Source organism: Betta splendens, chromosome 4 (assembly GCF_900634795.4).
Source record: "Betta splendens chromosome 4, fBetSpl5.4, whole genome shotgun sequence".
Classification (NCBI taxonomy): Eukaryota; Metazoa; Chordata; class Actinopteri; order Anabantiformes; family Osphronemidae; genus Betta; species Betta splendens.
In genome coordinates, this window is record NC_040884.2 from 32,270,085 (window position 1) to 32,289,061 (window position 18,977).

An 18,977-nucleotide genomic window follows, 5' to 3' on the forward strand; every position below is an offset into this window, starting at 1 on the left:
TCCACCAGGGGGCAATGTTGGTCCATGACAGGTGCAGGGGTGTACATATCATTGAGTCATGTGGGGTCACATAGTTCCGCTTTAAGAGCTCTACATGACCAGTGATAGGCAGAGGAAAAAATACAAATAAAACAATGCCAAGCAATCAGTGTGAATCAGTGGAATGAAGCAGGAAATAATGGAATGGGTCATCTGAGCCGGTCAAGAGGCATTAATGTGCTTATTCACACATTGTATGAGCAGCCACACCTCTGAACATCAGCGTAATAATTCCTATCATCCATGACACATGCAGCTGTTTTTACCTTTTTTAGAGTGTAACAACTCATTAATGGATATTAATTATTATATGTGTCCTTCTTTGTAATTGGCAGATCATTAGAATGCCTGCATCTAAAGCAGGGGTGGCCAACCCTGGTCCTCAAGAGCCACAGTCCTGCTTGTTTTCCAACTCTCTCTACTGATTACCTTCTTCAGGTGTGTCAGTTACAGTAGCTGCTGATCGACTGAACACACCTGGTCAAGGTAATCAGTATCAGCTGGGGCAGGGAGAGTTGGAAAATCAGCAGGACAGTGGCTTTTAAGGACCAGGGTTGGCCACCCCTTGTCTAAAGTTTAAATGGTGTACTGTATATCATTCACCTGAAATGTATGTACATCACATTATTGGAAATGGTTCCACTACCTGACCTGTGGACATGTAAATGATTCAGCTACAGTCCAAACAAACACACCCTAGACTTCCTACAATGAAAACATCTCTGCCTGTATCTAAAACACTGATCATCTGGACATTTTCAGTTTATAAGATTATATCAGAACCTCTATTTTATTAAAATAATAAGCTTCTAGATGAACTTAAATAACTCAAGTGAACTGAAAAAAACATTTGTTATCTAGAAGAGCTTCCAGTCAGAAGCCGCATGTTTAAAGCCAGAAGTGGAGGTAACGCTATGTCACACATCACAAACAGTAAGAAGCAGGGTCAAATATACATTAGCTGCCCCCGACTGGTGGTAAAAATATGTGACAAAACAGGAGGGAAAGTACCCAAACAATCAGACTCACTCCTGTAGTAAAAGGTTGGAGTACAGCTGAGACTTAGGGAAATGAATGAGGAGCAGGCAGACTGTTGGAGTCAGGCTTGGCTGTTGTCTGCCGTCCCTCTCTGGGGAACGATTTCCAGCACTGCCCAGCACAACATTAAAAGACTAAATAATACTGGAGGGACAAAAAAAACTTCCATCCATTTTCTTAACTACTTGCTCCCTAGTGCGGGGTCACGGGGGTGCTGGAGCCTATCCCAGCTGGCTATGGGCGAGAGGGTACACCCTGAACAGGTCACCAGTCCATCGCAGGGCAACACACCACCAAACTCCACACTGAAAGGCACCAGGGCCGCCTCCGGGAATCGAACCCAGAACCTTCTTGCTGTGAGGCGACAGTGCTACCCACCGCACCACGGTGCCGCCCCCATTTAAACTCAAAGATGAAGCCAACATTTATGAGGGAGACCTACTGTCACAAGACCCAACATCCTGACCATAAAAAGAGCAACAGCAGGTTGTTTTTACATGTATGCTTATATGAGAGCTGGCTCAATCTGATTGAGTTAGGTTCAGCAAATAAAACATTAGAAGTTGCAAATGGCAGTGAGCACAGATCAACCTCCAACTCTCGTTATTCAATTAAATGTGAAAACAAAAAACTATTTCAGCTTGAAGACGATGTTTTAAAATCCAATATTTTGATCGGTGAATGAAACAAAATTTTAGAAAAAGTAGCTTTATTTGTTCTTTGATTACCATGAAAGAACTTGTGGTCCACCAGACCCTTCCACACAGAGTTCACCTTGGGTTTCATTAAGGGGCTTGAATGTGATTTAAACCAGGCTTACATACTGTGTAAGCTGCTTACATATAGTCCAGCCCATCTTTAGAAAAACAAAAGTGAGAGATTGGGAAACCAAGGATGAATTGCAGGTTTTTTGTTTGAAACCAAAGACTATAAAGTTTGGCTGCAGAAGTGAGGAAGCAAGTTACAGGCAAGTAAATCCTAAGCTGTGGCTGAGCGCTGGCTCTTGGCCTCTATTACTGCAGAGCACTGCTCCCAGAGATTTATCCGTTCATTTGGTTTGGCTACGCTCAAATGCACCCAACAACACACCATTTCTATTTTATTCTACTACTCTCACTCTGCTGGGTGGCACCACAGAATTATGTCCCCAGCGATAATGATCAATCAAAATTATGGTCTGAAAATTGGAGGCTGAATATACTGCTCACTGGGACATTGGAAGGAAATGTGAGAACACAGAGATGTACACTAAAATAAATAATTTTTTGATCCTGTAAATGTTATACTCTTAACCTTTGTAAATTTCCAAGTAAACTTTGCATACAAATAACAAGTAATAATAAATAAGACAGTTCATTGTTAAAACTTCCAAAAACTTCCAAAATCAAGCAATTTTGAATCTAATTTTGAATCTTTGAATCTAATACATAAACTCATCTAAAATCATTGCATTATTTGCAGTTTTATTTTTTTAGTAAAATTGTCAAATGTATCAGGTGTAACAGAAAACTGTTTATTTTATAGGATTTGTGGTATTATTTAATGTCAGAATTGCATTCTTACTGTACGACCAGGTGTTAAACTTGTTAATCTAGCACATACAATGCATTTGTACACTTTACCAAAGATATTGCAGCAGTCCTGGGGTTTAGACCTGCCCTGAGCCACTAAGGCTCATGGGAAAAAGGATGGTTCCGGTTTTCTTAAAATAAATGTGGTGGTTTTGGTTTTGGCTTGCAGAACTACCACAGAAAGCATGGCAGAAAGGCTTTCTGTTCTTTACACTGTTCCTCCCCTCTCTGAGGTTATTGAACTGCAATTCAATTCAATTCAATTTTATTTATATAGTGCCAAATTACAACAAGATTATCTCAATGCACCTTACAAGGTAAGACCTTACACAACTAAACCCAACAGATCCCACATAGAGCAAGCCTTTAATTACAATTGACAGCAACAGTGGAGAGGAAAAACTCTCATCACAGACACATAGCTCTGAGTCCGATGATATTTGTAGGTGAGGACAGAGTGGGGGAGAGAGAGAGAGTGGGGGAGAAGCACAACTACTGGAGAGAAAGAGACATGGTTAGTTAAACATGGAACAATGATGGGAGGTTATTGGGACAGAACAGGTAGAAGGAAACAGAGGATCTCAGTGTATAAATTAAGTCCCCCAGCAGTCTATGTCTATTGCAGCTTAACTAAGAGATGGTTCCTGTGACTGACAATCATTGCCAGTGACCTGAACCATCTCTAACTATAAGCTTTATCAAAAAGGAAGGTTTTAAGCCTAATCTTAAAGGTGGAGAGTGTGTTAGCTTCTCGAACCTGAACAGGGAGCTTGTTTCACAGGAGAGGAGCTTGGTAGCCAAAAGGTGTGCCTCCCATTTCACACCTAAAGACTCTAGGAAGTAGCCCAGCATTTTACAGGCAGCCACTGCAGAGAAGCTAATGTAGGAGAAATGTGACATCTTTTTCTAAGTTCCTTTAGAACTCTGTCTACCGCATTATGAATAAACTGTAGGATTTTTAAGGAGCTGTTAGGACATCCTATGAGTAAGGAGTTACAGTAGTCCAGCCTAGAGGTAACAAATGCATGGATCAGTTTCTCTGCATCGCTCTGAGAGAAGATGCTTCTGATTTTAACTATATTTCCAAGGTGAAAGTAGGCGGTTTTGGAGATTTGTTTAATGTATGATGTAAAAGACAGATCCTGGTCAAAGATGACACCAAGGTTCCTCACAGTAGAATCTAAGGCTAATGTTATGCCTTCCAGGGTGGCAATCTGACTCAACAGTGTCTCACTTTTAGGCGATACGATAACGAAAAGAACTTCGATTTTATATGAATTTAGTTGTAGGAAGTTGTCTTTAAAACAACTTTGAATTTTGTCTAGCTGATCTGTTTCATTTGTTTCCAAAGACATATATAGCTGAGTATCATCTGCATAAGAGATGACTCTTTATGTTATTATTATGGCATAATAACATAATGAGGAGAGAGACATGTATAGACTGTGAACCAAGCACAGAACCCTGCGGTACTCCATAGCTAATTCTTGTGCATATAGAGGATTTGTCGTAATGAACAAACTGGAATCTGTTTAACTGTAATGGAAATTTCATGTATGTGAAAGTATTTTCTATTGGGACAGATGAGTAATGTTATTTGTTCAATGTGTTATGAAACATAGCATTTAGCATAAGATGATCAAATCTATGAACGCTCTGTTCTTTGTATGTTACATGTTTCACTGAGTTGTTACATTTTGACTCCTCAGCAGCAATGAAGATATTAAGGGAGGCACAGAGAGAGAGAGTTCAGAACTACACTTTCGCAGGACAACTGCACCTTTTCCTGTGTACTTCTCTTCTTGCAAGAATAAACCAACAGAAAGACAACTTTGATTGAGCTCCCAACATTTTTTGCCTCTACAACTATCCATTGACTTCACATCAACGGCCGGTAGAATAATTCAGGGAAGCACAAATAAGTGCATCTCTGCCCCATTCACCACAGGAGAACGACTCATTGAGGAAGGACGCTCAGTTGAGTGAGTCCTGAAGAATCATTTCTGTTTCCTGTCCTGCTGATTGAGCTTAAGCAGCTGCTGCCATGTGGCGAGAGAAGGTACTGCTGCTGAACGAGTCGTTCACTGAGAGGACTCGTACCTCCCGAGTCATAAAAAGATTAGTTCAGTTTTAAGTGTTACAATTGTTTAATTAGAAATGTCCAGATTAGGTCATTTATTATTTTATTTTGTTTGCATTTATTATTCGTGTATGTTTTAGTGTTTACTGGGTGTTACATAAGACAAGACCAGTCATCATGAATAACATTCAGTTTGTTATAGCATTGTAAGAGACTACGTATAAGACCTTAATGTTCTATGCATTTAATATTCCTGTTAACAATTCTGACTTCTCCGCGAAACTGAAAACTATTACAACCAGTCCTTAATTGACTCGCTATTTTTGATTGAACTAGTTAAATTCCAGATTCCAGCCCGTTTCCTTTTTGGGCTAGTTTAAGTAGCGCTGACACTTTGAAACACCTTGGAAAGTCCAGCCTGGCTGACTGTTACTTTGCTGAACCCGAGCCGTCATCACCACCACGGGCGACGATTCCTGGCCCAGAGGCCGTGGCACCCGGACCAGAGAGGGCACGCCTGCTCAACCAACCGGTAACGGGAGACACTGCACAGCGGCTACAGCTCCAAACTAAGGCAAGACGAACATCTCTAATCCTCCGAGAAGTCTGGTGTTTCTCAAAGCGCTAAAATTGAACATTCCAAATTCATTAGTTATCCTTAGATTTGAATTAGTTAGAGACAAATACTCTTTTTGCTTCATCAAAGCCATCACACACTCAGGTCTTGACCATTCTTTGTGTTTTCACTCATTGATTCATTCACTGTTCATCATCTCATTCTGATTGTTCTCTCATTTTCTGTTCTGTTTATTTGAGTATTTCCATATTATGTTATTCATATATCCAGTAGTGTTAGATTAATAAAACGTTAAAAGGAATCTGGTTTTGTGTGCATTGCTCTTCAGATTTAAGCAGAGGTCACTGAACTGCGACAAGAATTCACGGCATAAGAGACTGATTTGGTTTTATCACAAGAAAGTTGTTATTGTTGTTCATAACTGATAACTCATTGAATTGACATCTGGCGTTGACTAGATTGATACAAGCGTGGTTTCAGCTTTAAAACAAACCTGGTGGCCCACTCTCGAGGTATCTTAATGTTTCTGCATTAATATGAAACTATTAATAATTTGAATCCGCTACAGCCCATAGCAAGAGAAAGGAGAAGTCGGTGAAGGCGGATTGATGGGCAAATGGGAAATTAAAGTTTTGAAATGTACACGGGCGGAATAAGTCACATCAGTGACTTCTAGTGTCCTGTCAAAGTTATGATTGACAACTGCTGTAAAACAAATTCCTATGATTATTATGGTTATTTATGTAAAATCTACGACTGGAAAACATTCATTAACAAGTTGTGGAAGTTTAAAACCTAAATAAGTGGCTGTAGTTGCAGATGGACTGCGCTCTACGTCTTTACTTGGCCATGCGCATTCAAATTATATTAATTAAACCGCGACGCATAATCACGGAATTATGTGAAGCCAATATGTTGTATCAGATGTTAGAGCGGTGGGTGTGTACATATTCTTAAGAGACGCCTTCTATTTAAAGACACGAAAAAGCTGAGGAGAATGAAAACAAGAACATGTTGCTGCTGTGGCGCTGCCTGTTTTAAACCACACAGAACAATTGTAACTTTGCAGTGAACAGAGAACAGCTAAGCCATCAACAAGTTGTTGTCCTTCACACTCCCCATGTTTGAGCACACAACAGATACTTAATAGTAAAATAGGTCTGGTGTAATATATGTGTGTTACAGGTAGAAATGAACAGTCGGACTTCAGTTACGCTGTAGTGCTTTGGAGGCTTCTAATCAACGCTGCGCCACCTGGTGGTTAAAACGCGACTAGCAGAAACAGAAATTAACTAAGCCATCAACAAGTTGTTGCCCTTCATACTCCCCACGTTTGATCACACAACAGATACTTAAAAGTAAAAACTTAATAGTAAAATAGGTTTGGTGTAATATATGTGTGTTACAGGTAGAAATAAACAGTCGGACCTCAGTTGCGCTGTAGTGCGTTGGAGGCTTCTGATCAGCGCTGCGCCACCTGGTGGGTAAAACGAGACTAGCGTCCTGATTTTTTTAGGTCAGCTGCAGGAAAAATCTTTAGTCAGCGACGCAACGGTACTGCAGTAAAAACTAGTACTAGCTAGTCACTTTGAACTGCTACCACTGTATGCATATGCATTATCAGAATTAGAATCATTTTTATTCGCCAGGTTTGCACAAGACAAACAAGGAATTGCATCCGATCTGACTCCGTCTTTTCATACCCTCATACTGAACAGTAAAATTATTTACATATCAATTACAGTTATATACATACATTATTTGCATAAAGGAAATACAGAATAAATAGAATTAAATTAATTTAAAATGCACAACACATGTTTTTACTGAGTCCTTTCTCTATTTGATGGAATTCAGCTCCCAATGATCTTTTCTGCTGACCGGACCTCCCGCTGCAGTCTGTGTCTGTCCTGTTTGGTGGCTGAACCAAACCACACAGTGATGGAGGTGCAGAAGACAGAGTGGATGATGGCCATTTAGAAGATGGTCAGCAGCTCCTGGGGCAGGTTGAAGTTTCTCAAGAAGTACAACCTCTGCTGGGCCTATTTGCGGACACTGTCTATGTGGGGGAATCACTTCAGGTCCTGGGAGATTGTAGACCCTAGGAACCTGAATGAGTCTACGGTAGACACTGTGTTGTTGTGGATGATGAGGAGGAGGAGGGCAGGTGGTTCTTCCTGAAGTCCACTGTCATCTTCACAGTCTTCAGCGGGTTGAGCTCCAGCTAGTTCTGACTGCACTACTGGACCAGCTGCTCCACCTCCTGTTCGTCTACAGACTGATCACTGTCCTGGATGAGCCCAATGACGATCATGTCATCTGCATACTTCAGAAGTTTCACAGACGGGTCTCCTGAGATGCAGTCGTTAGTGTACAGGGAGAAGAGCTGTGAGGAGAGGATGCAGCCCTGCGATGCGCCGGTGCTGATGGTGCAGGTGCCAAATGTAATGCTGCCCAGCCTCACCTGCTGCCTCCTGTCAGCCAGGAAGCTCCTGATTGGGGATTGGGGGACGGCAAGCTTGGTCAGTTTGTGGTGGAGTATTCCAGGGATGATGGCATTGAAAGCAGAGCTGAAGTCCACAAACATGATCCTACCATATGTATCAGGGAGATCCAAGTGCTGCAGGATGTAGTGGAGTCCCAGGTTAACTGTATCATCAGCCGGCCTGTTTTCCCTGTAGGCGAACTGCAGGGTTTCCACCAGGGGTCTGTGATGTCCTTCAGATGCCTCAGCCCCAGCCTCTCAAAGGTCTTCATGACCACAGATGTTAGGGCAACAGGCCTGTAGTCATTCAGGCTGGGGATGGTGGGCTTCTTGGGGAGGGGCACGATAGTGGACTGTCTGAAGCAGTCGGGCAATGTAGACAGCTGCAGAGACCGGTTGAAGATCTGGGTGAAGATCAGTGCCAGATGATCAACACAGACTCTGAGGCAGGGGGGGACACACTGTCAGGTTCCTATCTACTCCAACAGTTCTTTCCTCTCCTGAATTCCTGCAAGATCTTCTTGTACCTTTTCACAACCTGCTGTGGATTTATAGCAGATTGGTATAGCAAGTGTAAAGAGAAACAATAATGAAATTAAACAAAAGCTGACAATATTTGACACAGGTCCTAAGGAATGGGACACTTAAACACTTCTTGTCATGTTTTAATGTAGACTGAGATAGATTTTTGCTTTTAATGCAATTTTTGCTAAGCTGCCACAGCATCAGAATTTTTTTTTATCGCACAGAGTTTGCACAAATATTGATCAGAGGAGATTACTACATAAACCACTGGTGCAGTGGGTTAATATAGCAGGAGATAACAGTTCTGATTTTATAATCTGATAGTATGGTACTTACATTCTGACAGCAGTTTTAACAGGGAGTCTCTTTCTTTTGTCAATTCAGCAATCTTTTTTGACTGAAGATCGTATTTTTTCTTTGCTTTAACAAGCTGTGTGCGACACTTTCTTGCATACTGCACAGTTGTCGGAGATGTTGGAAGTCCTGGAATGATTCAGAAATTATTTCTCCTATAGCCCCAAATACAAAACATAGATTTTGTTGTTGCAAACTCTTAACACACTCAGTTTATTGATTAAACAAAACGTCACCGCAAAGGCGTACAAGTTTATTACAGTGAGTGTGGTGGAAACCACTGGATACAGGAAATGGAGCTGACTATTCAAAACGTATTAAAAATTATTGCGGAAGGCCACGTGCACAACAGTGACACAAGGTCTGTTTGCTACAAAGCACTTATTTACATAATGTCAGCCGTTAGCCTTAGGTTAGCTTGCTAGCGAAATTTTTACTTTAGCTTTGTGTAATCCCTGAGTTGCAAACAACTAGCAGAGCTGGTCTGCCCAAGTCACTAACAAGGCCACCTACCTGTGCTGTTCTCAGCGTTGTCTCCTTCATTGTCCGTTGTTACAGCACTATCCGGGGTACCGAGTAGAACGTGTGCTGGTGCCGGATGCCACAATAGCTGCCGTTCCCACTGCTGCTTCTTTTCCCAAGTGCCTATGCGCCACGGTCGTCATTGTTACGCAATGCTTGGGATCTAATTAGTTGAGATGGGGTCTATTGGTGCACTGTCCGATGTACTTCTGGCGGCACTATATTAACTTTCTGCAGGATATGTAAGGAGATCATACCAGGTTTGGCAAGCAAGCCAAGAGAGCTGGTCAAGTGGAAGAACACTACAAAAAACACAAGAAACTTAAACGCCTAGACAGATGGTTTACCGTGGTCTCAAAAACTACAACTAGTGCTTCCTGCATTCCTCTATAATGCTAGCAATGGTCAAACTGAGAGGGGGCAGAGCAAGCTGGCTGGAGCGCAACTGCTCAGTACCCCATTGTTTTTCATGCATACACCTACTGTACATCTCTATGATTCAATGACCGGACAACCTGCTCTGGATTATTTAGAAGACAGCGAGTTCTATAGGGTTAGAACAGTCTGATATTCAGGGTTACTTGTATGATCCAGAGTGCAGCCCAGACGAGTTACAGTACGCAGAGTGGACGAAAGGCGAGGCAGCTGACAGCAGGGAGATCCAACCACGGGGCAGCTTACAGGAGCTGTGTGCATTAGACCGCTGGTGGTCTGCACTACAGGCCGATGTGAACAACTGAATATCCCTGTGCTTATTTTCACCGCTGCTGATTTTGTTCGAATGAAGTTGCGGATTCTACTGCTGATGACACATTAGCAATTTTGGGCTACATGTGGACAGAGGAGCTAGAAAGTAACTTCAGGATACCAAGAAGAAACTGGAAAAACAATCGGGACAGAACGGTGGAATGAGCACTGATTAAGTAATATAACCGACTGTTTGTTGTTTTAGCTTGCGCTGTGAAGTTTAAGTAAAGTTACGAGCTGCTGCTTGTGTGTTTTAGACTGTCAGGAGTACTGTTAACCTGACTGATGGCCAGTCGCCTATCTTCACAGAGACTCTTGGAAGGGACAACCATTTTGTTTTTCCAGCCACTAACAGCAGATGGAGAAAAGAAGTGGGTTTTGCGACATGATGCATCTCTGCCGGACGCCAGCCTTCCCCTGTGGGTGCCGGTTCCTCACCCACAGCCTTGTCATCTTCAATATGGCGTAACTCGTTGGCGCTAGAATCTGTTTCATACAACTAACCACAAATATCAGACTGTGCGTGCTGAAGTACTGTACTCGCTGTCTTCCAAATAATTTACAGCAGGACCTCCAGCCATTGTATATTACTGCTGTAATCGTATGCCAGGAAAACAATGGCGTCCTGGCTCCGCCCCCTCTCAGCACAACTGTTGCTGGGGCAGGCACAGAGGAAACCAGAAAGCACTAATTGTAGTCTGTGAGCCCATAGCAAATAATCTGCCAGTCTGTGTTGGAGGAGGAATGACTTATATACTACGCATATAAATTGGAGGAATCAGAGTGTCCCTTCATTCTTAAATACTACCCAACATTGTTTTAGTCAACCCTCATTGAAAATTGGTAAAGTTTTCCTTTAAGATAACTTAGCCTTGAGCAGTACCCCTCTCTGTCAACTCACTTTGAACTTGTTTTTTTCAGAAATAAAAGTGGGACTGATAGTGGATCAAAAAAGAACATGACAATACTTATCAGAATTGTTTCTGATATTAACATCTGAAAAGCACCACAATGTATCACAGATTTTTTAAAAATTTCAACCTTGTTAAATGAAATATTCACTCTTAATAAAATATTTTATTAGTTTAGTTTTGAATGACTTATACTCTTACTAAATAAAGTAACTCAGTGTCCAGAATCTGGACTCCTGAGACTCCAGGACTCATTTCTGGGTTTTATTTGGTTAGTTCCTGTTCTCATTGTGTTTTCATGTATCGTGTCCATGCTTTATTTCTGGTCATGTCATATCCCAGCTGCAACCTATTAGCCACCAGTCTCTCTATTTAAGTGGTTCTTTCATTTAGTCAAGTTGCCAGAATGTCTGCTCTTGTCACCGTGTTGGTCCGTATTCTTACATTTATTCTTGTCTTATCGTGAGCAGACAAACATGGCAGCTCCCAAGTCCTCTCATAAACACTGCTCTGTTTTGGGGTGTTTTAACCCATAGTAAAAGTTATTTAGTCTACCAACAGATCAACAGGTGAGGACTTTGTGGGTTACTTTTATTTTTAATGGACCACCACCAGCAACACTGCGTCAGCATTTGTATGTATGTGGACTTCATTTCACCTTGGACTGCTTCGAGAACAAAGGGGCTACAATGCTTCATGGCTCTGGTTGAAAAAAGGTTCTGTTACTACAGTCCGTCATCCACTCGTTGTAGTGCTCGATACTTACCGTATTTTTCGCCATATAAGACGCACCGGCATATAAGGCACACCCAATTTTAAAGGAGGAAAATCTAGAAAAAAAAGATTCTGAACCAAATACTGTAGTAAAATATTTTATCCGCGCTATGGTAGGATCGACGAGCAGAGGGCGTGATGACATCAGCGCACACCGCCAGGTGTACTAAGATGGCCGACGGCTCTGGAGCTAGACCGAAGCCGCAGCCTTTCCTATGGCGGTGACCGCGCTCCGCTCCGCTCCGCGGATCTCTGCATTTGCCGTATAAGACGCACCAACTTTTCCCCTTCAGTTTTGGGGAAAAAAAAGTGTGTCTTATACGGCGAAAAATACGTTATACGATATCTTAATATGTTAGTTTGTCTGTTTTAAAACATATGTGAGGCAAGCTAAATGCTAGCGCCATGAAAACAGCTACAGCCAGATAGCAATGAATGTGTCAATGTCAATGCATTTCGACACATTGCTGCATGCTGTGGGTTGCTGCAATCACACACGTGGGGGGAAAAGCTAATAGTTTTTGGCCCTCGAGTCGCTACAGGCAGGGAACGGTGAATCAAGCTTTTGTCCTTTGGAAATGTGCTGCTGTGCGTTGCTGTAACTACACACACGTGCGGGGAACGCTAGTGGAATGCTGTTGGCTACAACCAGGGAGCGATCACCCGGAGCGGCCGATCGTGTGGCATATGGCTTCACTCCTGTATTTTCTATAGCCGTTAGCTGCTAGCACACCATTAGATCTTCGTTATCAGCTACACAGACAACTAATCGTGCTATTGCCGTGTTGCAGTTACTGTACTGCTAATGACTGCAGCCGCACAGAGAGCGAAGCGGCAAGGTTGCACAGGACAAGACCAATGTGAAATCGCGTGATACAAGGCAGCTCCACCTACTGATGCTCGTTTGCGATGCGTTAGCGCGCTGTTAGTGTCAAAGCCTAAATCGACTTGTGATTTGGTGTTATGTCCATATTCTATCAAATGCTAACACATATGGAAACCGTGTTGTGGTCCAAGCTTATTTGTTAATTAGCCATGTCTCTACAGTAAGTGCGGCTTATCTGGTAAGTTACCTGTAGCTTGTGTAACATAGCTATTATATTTGTAGGACCAATACAATAATACAATTTACAGTAAGTACATTGTCTTTTTCAGGCAAGGAGGTTGTCAAACAGAGTGTCACGGATCATGGATATAGCGGACCCATGTGCACAGCTCTGAGACAGACAGGTTCGTATAAATCAGGTTTAATTGTCGTCTCTTGGTCAGTTAACAGGCAAAGGTCGGTACACAGATGGATGGTCAGCAGAGGTACAGGTAAGGAGCAGGCAAAATAAATACAGACTAGATTACTTGATTGGTAACAGGTGGTGGATCATGTGTCCGGAAGTAAAGTTAGTTTCAAACATGGTGGAACAGAAGACCGGATATGGATACAAAATAAAACAGGAAATGCCAGTATGAGAACTGGACTGTGACACAGAGAAACCACTGCAGACTGTTGGTACACAGACATCTGCTGCTTAGCTCAGGAGTGAAGGTATGTACTTTAGAAACAGTAAGATACTTTCTTAGGCAATAGAAGATTTTAATTTATATTAGTATAAACTGACTATAACTAAGCTGATGCCCCCTTTTGGTGAGACAGTCAGCAAGGTTATTGGTGCAGCATGCTCTGTATCACCAGCAGTTAGCTCTGAGAACAATGTGGCCAGAAACAGTGCAATATATATATATTCCTTGCAGAGGTCAAGCGTGGTAATAATCCTTGCTTTACCTTCTTTTTCCAGTAGGTTGTCAATTGTACCCCAACTGTATTCTCATATTCGACATTTGTAACAAAACATGATCTGACCACTGACATTTTACAACCTGTGTCCAGTAATACCTGTAGGCAATGTCAATTTACAGTTACAGCACATGTGGAGAAACTCCCATGTCTCTCATACAGTTCATGTGTTTATTGTAAATAAAAATAATGTTTGCCCTTTTTAAACCTGGGGAATAAAAATGATTCTGATTCTGAAAGCGGCTGATCAACTTCGTAGGAACACATTTCATATGGTACAGGTGAAAGGGACACTAACAACCCAACGCAGCCGAGGCTGTAGCAGGCAGAGAAACAATTTATTTATTTTTATTATATGATATTCTCTACAAGTTAGCAGTGGTAGTCTGCCAGACCTGTGTTAAATACCATAAGAAGAGCGTTTAAAAAAGTCAAGTGAAAGGTTTTGGCGTCTCACAGCCTACGTAGGTGCAGCTGATCACGCTGCCCGATCTCCCATGGAGCTTTTTCTTTGTCTCGGAGCTAAAGTATTTTACACCTATTGACCGAGTGGAGACAATATGTTAATGTCTCTGTGCCAATACGTAGTAGGGGATGGGGTTAGAAGTTTGCTTTGCAACTGAATCAACATCACACGCTGTAACTCGCGCGGAGCGGGTTCCAAATCCACTGTGTTGCCTGTGTAATAAAACATTGTTTTTCTGCAGATATTGTGGTAAATGTCATTACGGTAAAGTATAATACTGCAGCTTCCGTTTAAAGGGCACATTGCCTATGTCTTAGTGTTTTAACTGTTTAATTGCACCAAATCGTTGAAACCAAATGAGAAAACGGAAAGCGGCTTTAAATCTTTTCAGCTCGATTTTTCGTTTTTAACACGCTGCTTTGAATAAATGCCGTTTGTTTCTTTTTAATTGAGAAACGGAAAACGGTCCGTGTATGTTCCAACTGTTTGATTTGTCCCCCAGAATAAAATCTTTTTTTCCACAAAACGAGAAAACGGGAAACGGCTTTAAATCTAATTCCAGGTCTAGTTTTGAAAACACTGTTTTCAGCTCGTTTATTTGTTTTTAACACGTTGCTGTGATTAAATTCTGTTTTTCGCCTTTATCAAGACAAATAAGGAAGCGGATGTTCTTTGTATTTTATTTTCTGGATAATTTACCTAGAAAACGGCTTGATTTATTCTAGAGGGGGAAATCAAAGGTAGAACGTACACAGACCCGACACAGTACTTACACACGAGGACATACTGTATAAAAGCAGCAGCGAGATCAGCATTTGACAACAAACACTAGCACGCATTGACAACTTGATCCAAGTCATCTGCCTATGAATAGGTGGCTCTTCAGCACCATCGTTGGAACGTCACATCACTGTCTTCTTCAGACGGTGACGCCACTTCCCCGATTCTCTCGTTGCCTGCATTATCACATGCATACATTTCTGGTTAAGCTCTACCTGGACACATCCTCTGTCATTCGGGCTTTTCATTCAGAGTCAGAGCAAACTATAGGTCATTGCGGTCGGAGTAAATTTTAAGAGTTTGGTTAAACTTAAACGCTGCTATAACGAGAGAACGACTTAGTTTTTCGTTCTCTGCTTTTTTCTCAAAACGAAAAATCAGCTTTAAATCCAACTCCGTGCCTTGTGTCGAAAAAACAACAACACTTGAATTCTGTTTGTCGCTCATATAAAGAGAGGACGAAACGAAACGAATCCAGTTTGTTTTGTATTTGTTCCTCATGATCAACACACCAGAAGACGAGTGCAAATATGCATATAAAATACATTTATAACACAGATTGATGAATAAATATAGATTTCTATTTTATGTTATTATACTTATATTATTCTATTGGATTGGCTGGAGGAGGGACTGTGTCTCTCGGCTGGCCTGAAAACTGTGTAAAAACATCAGCAGCTTCGGCAATTGACAACAAACACTAGCCCACACTAGCGAGCAAAGGCGCATAATAATCTAACTATTTATAATAATTAATTTATAAAAAAAATTAAATATAATATAAAATGAACTACTCTACATTTAATGATACAATACTATGCCATCGTTTTTTGTGCTTAATGTGCAGACACAGATAGAAATGAACAGTCAGACCTCACGTCTTTGCGCCACCTGGTGGTTAACACGAGACTAGCACCCTGATTTTTTTCAGCTTGCTGCAGGATTAAAAATCCTTAGTCGGGGACGCACCCGTGGCGCGCTGGCGACGCGCACGTACTGCGGTAAAAAAGGTGGTTGCTTTGAATTGCTACGACTGTATGTTCTATGAACCCTCTGAAAATATATTAAAGCTATGCCAGAATTTCTTCAGCAAGAACTTGAATTATTTGGGCGGCAATAACGCATTTGGTAGGGAGGTCGTCCTCTAATCGCAAGGTTGGCGGTTCAAGCCCTCGCCGTGGTCGATATGTCAAAGTGTCCTTGGGCAAGGCACTGAACCCTTGCCCCTGGTGTTTCGAGCGAGTGCAGCTGCTGGCATCAGTGTGTGAGAGTGAATGGGTGAATGACATGTACTGTAGTGTAAAGTGCTTTGGATCCCAAAAGGGTGTTTAAATGCGCGATATACGTTCGGACCATTTACCATAAAATTTTAATTTATTTTATTTTAAAATAATATAAAATAAACTTAATGTTAATCTTAGTGTTAGTTAAATAAGAGAATGTAAGTTCTTCCAAATTTTAACATAAATGTGAAACACTAAAAGATAATATGTACAGAATTGATCAAAAACCAAATGTTTTATGTAAAACACTCACCTGATATTAAGAGCTGCGTAGGCCTGGCTACCAGCTAAGACGTAACTAATCCCAATAAAATTACTGGAGACAGGAGAAGTTGTTGTTAGGCAGTAATTGGTCCTTGTCTACAGTTCTAGTTACTCAAGTTAAATCACTGTATTAATCAATAGGATGACTGCATTTTTAATGCAGCAGCTTAAAACTGCTACCTGACTGGTGCATGTTTTCAGTGTCTTTCACTGTCGTAGTCTCACTATGCCCCCCAAATGCACCCCACTCTGACATAGATAATGTGTACAGTTGTAGCACTTCACCGCTGGACCACCATTTTTACTGCAGTACATTTGCGGCGCCACTACATCGCCAACTAAGGATTTTCCAGCATACAGTAATAAAAAAAAAGATTCAAGTTGAAGCTCGTTCCAACCACTAGGTGCCGCAAAGTTGTTTTAATGTCTCGAATTCACTGCAGCTACAGCAGCTGACTGTTGCACCTCTTTAGGGTCAGTTGTAATACATCCATATTCTGGCATCTTATTATTTCTACATAAATAAATGTTGAATAGCAAACTTTAGTTTCTCAGTTTCTCAGTGGGCATGTCGTAGTAGGACAGACACGATCTGCTATGACTGTGAGCCAAACGCTATTTACAGGCCATCAAGAACGTAACACGCTGTGTCTGCAATTGCGGTGGAAATGGTAAAAATTGCGGTAGAGGCCGAAACTTTTAGATGCCACCACTGCATTGTTTGCAAAGTCCCCTAAACATTTCCTGAGAATGATGTTGCCATGCAGCACTGATGCACCAGGTGGAGCAATAATCTACGGTGGCCCTAAAGTGCAAATCACAAACAAACAAAACACAAAAAGACATGACGTGTATTTCCTCGATTGTTTCCCTGGCAAATGTATTGCATTCGTCTTGAACGTGAGGTGGCTGTATAGGAGAGCTAAGTTAGCTAGGTTAGCTTAGCCTACCGAATGACTGTTTTGGCTTTGTTCTGTCTTTAGACCTCTTCCTCCAATCTGTGGCTCCTACTATGTTAGATCTGTTAGAAAGTGTTTAGGTGTTATCTTTGTATGTCTGTAGGTTAATTATTTTAAATTGTTTCTTTTAGAAAAGTAATTCTTTCACCAGGTTCAACATTTTACTTATATAAGGCAGACTTACTGACACACCAAGTAATATATTGGTTTATGGTTATGCATAGTGGTGCAATTGTTTATGCCTTGTGACACCTTGTGTCTGTGAATAACTTAGAGGAAGCTACAACATGTGTCTGCATACTCATGTTTAGACGCACACACAGCTAACATTACGGGTGAAGGTTACTTCTTTGTACCTGTGGAAAGTTAGCTAACATACTGTAAGCATAACTGTTTTTCAGCTGTTTCTCAGAAGTTAAGCACTGTTCATACTAAGTGATTAAAGGTGGATTATTAATACAGTTGGTAACTGAGTATTAGGTTTATAGTTCAGCATGATGAGGATGTCTTTCCTGACCATCCAACAAACAGGTGTTTTATCATCTTTACACAGGAAAGTAAGTGAATATAATATTTGTGTTTATACAAAAATACAAAAATTTGTCAATGAACCTGAACTGACTGGCTGCTTAGAAATGTGGCACTTGCACCAAACAGTAGGCAGACTTTGGCAATGCTCGTCCTTATCATAGTAAAGTACAAAAGGTCAAAAAAAACATTTTTACCTTCCACACAATTAAGTGCAGGAAGAGACTCAGCTGGACGATAACTCCATGTAACATCAGTCTTAGTGCATCAGTGCTAAACAGATGTTTGGCTACAGACGGACATTGTAGTTGGCTGTTTTACAGTTTTTATCGGTCGCTTTGACCTGTTTTGCATAACTAGTGTAATGGCTGTATACTGTAGCCGACCACTACCTGCATACATGTAGTCTGCCTTGTGTTCTAGTTGAGCAGCGCTGCTGCAGAGAGGACACTGGAAACCTGGTTGTCTCACTGGCCATCAGCCACACATGCTGCGGTAACCTGTCTCCTCCACTCATTGCAGGCAGCGTGAACTGCGCAAACAATACAACCCACCTTCAATGAACACAGTGGAACAATAACATTCAGAAACAATAAGACAATAAAGTCAATAAAACAATAGGATTTTGGTGAGGTTTCATGTAATAACCATTAGATTAGTTCCCAGCATTTTTACACTGGTTACACTAGGTTCCATTTATTTTCATCATCTCTATTACAGCAGCGCATCAGACACATGTAGCAAATGTGTAAACTTGTTCTCATTGGATTGACACATTTTCTCCTCCCTTTTGCAAAACAGTTAACACTGACGTCATTGAAACAGTCTCCATTGTTTTAGCTCTGTGACCAAAGGAAAACCATCTGTTCCTAAACCAGTAAGGTCAGTATGAACTCACCATAGCACCTGTTTGACACTCGACCACAAAGTTCTTCAATTTGGTATCAGTCTAAAACCAAAAACTTAAAAATGGAACGAGGTCTGTGTTGTTTTTTAGCAGCATCGATGGAGGATGTCTATAGCACAGACTGAGTATCAAGAGTGGTCGTGTCTCATCCTTCAATAGATTTGACTGTATTTTAGTTTACATGTGTTTTCTGTAATAATTACAATATTTCAGTTTTCTGCCACAGTTTGAAAAATGAATGTCATGGATTCAATAAATCAAAGCATTTCTTCGCCTGGATCCAATTCTTTGCATAAAAGGTAAATTTGACATAAACTACAAAGATAAACAAATAGCAACAGGCTATATTGACAATGAATAAAGCACTGATTCACACTG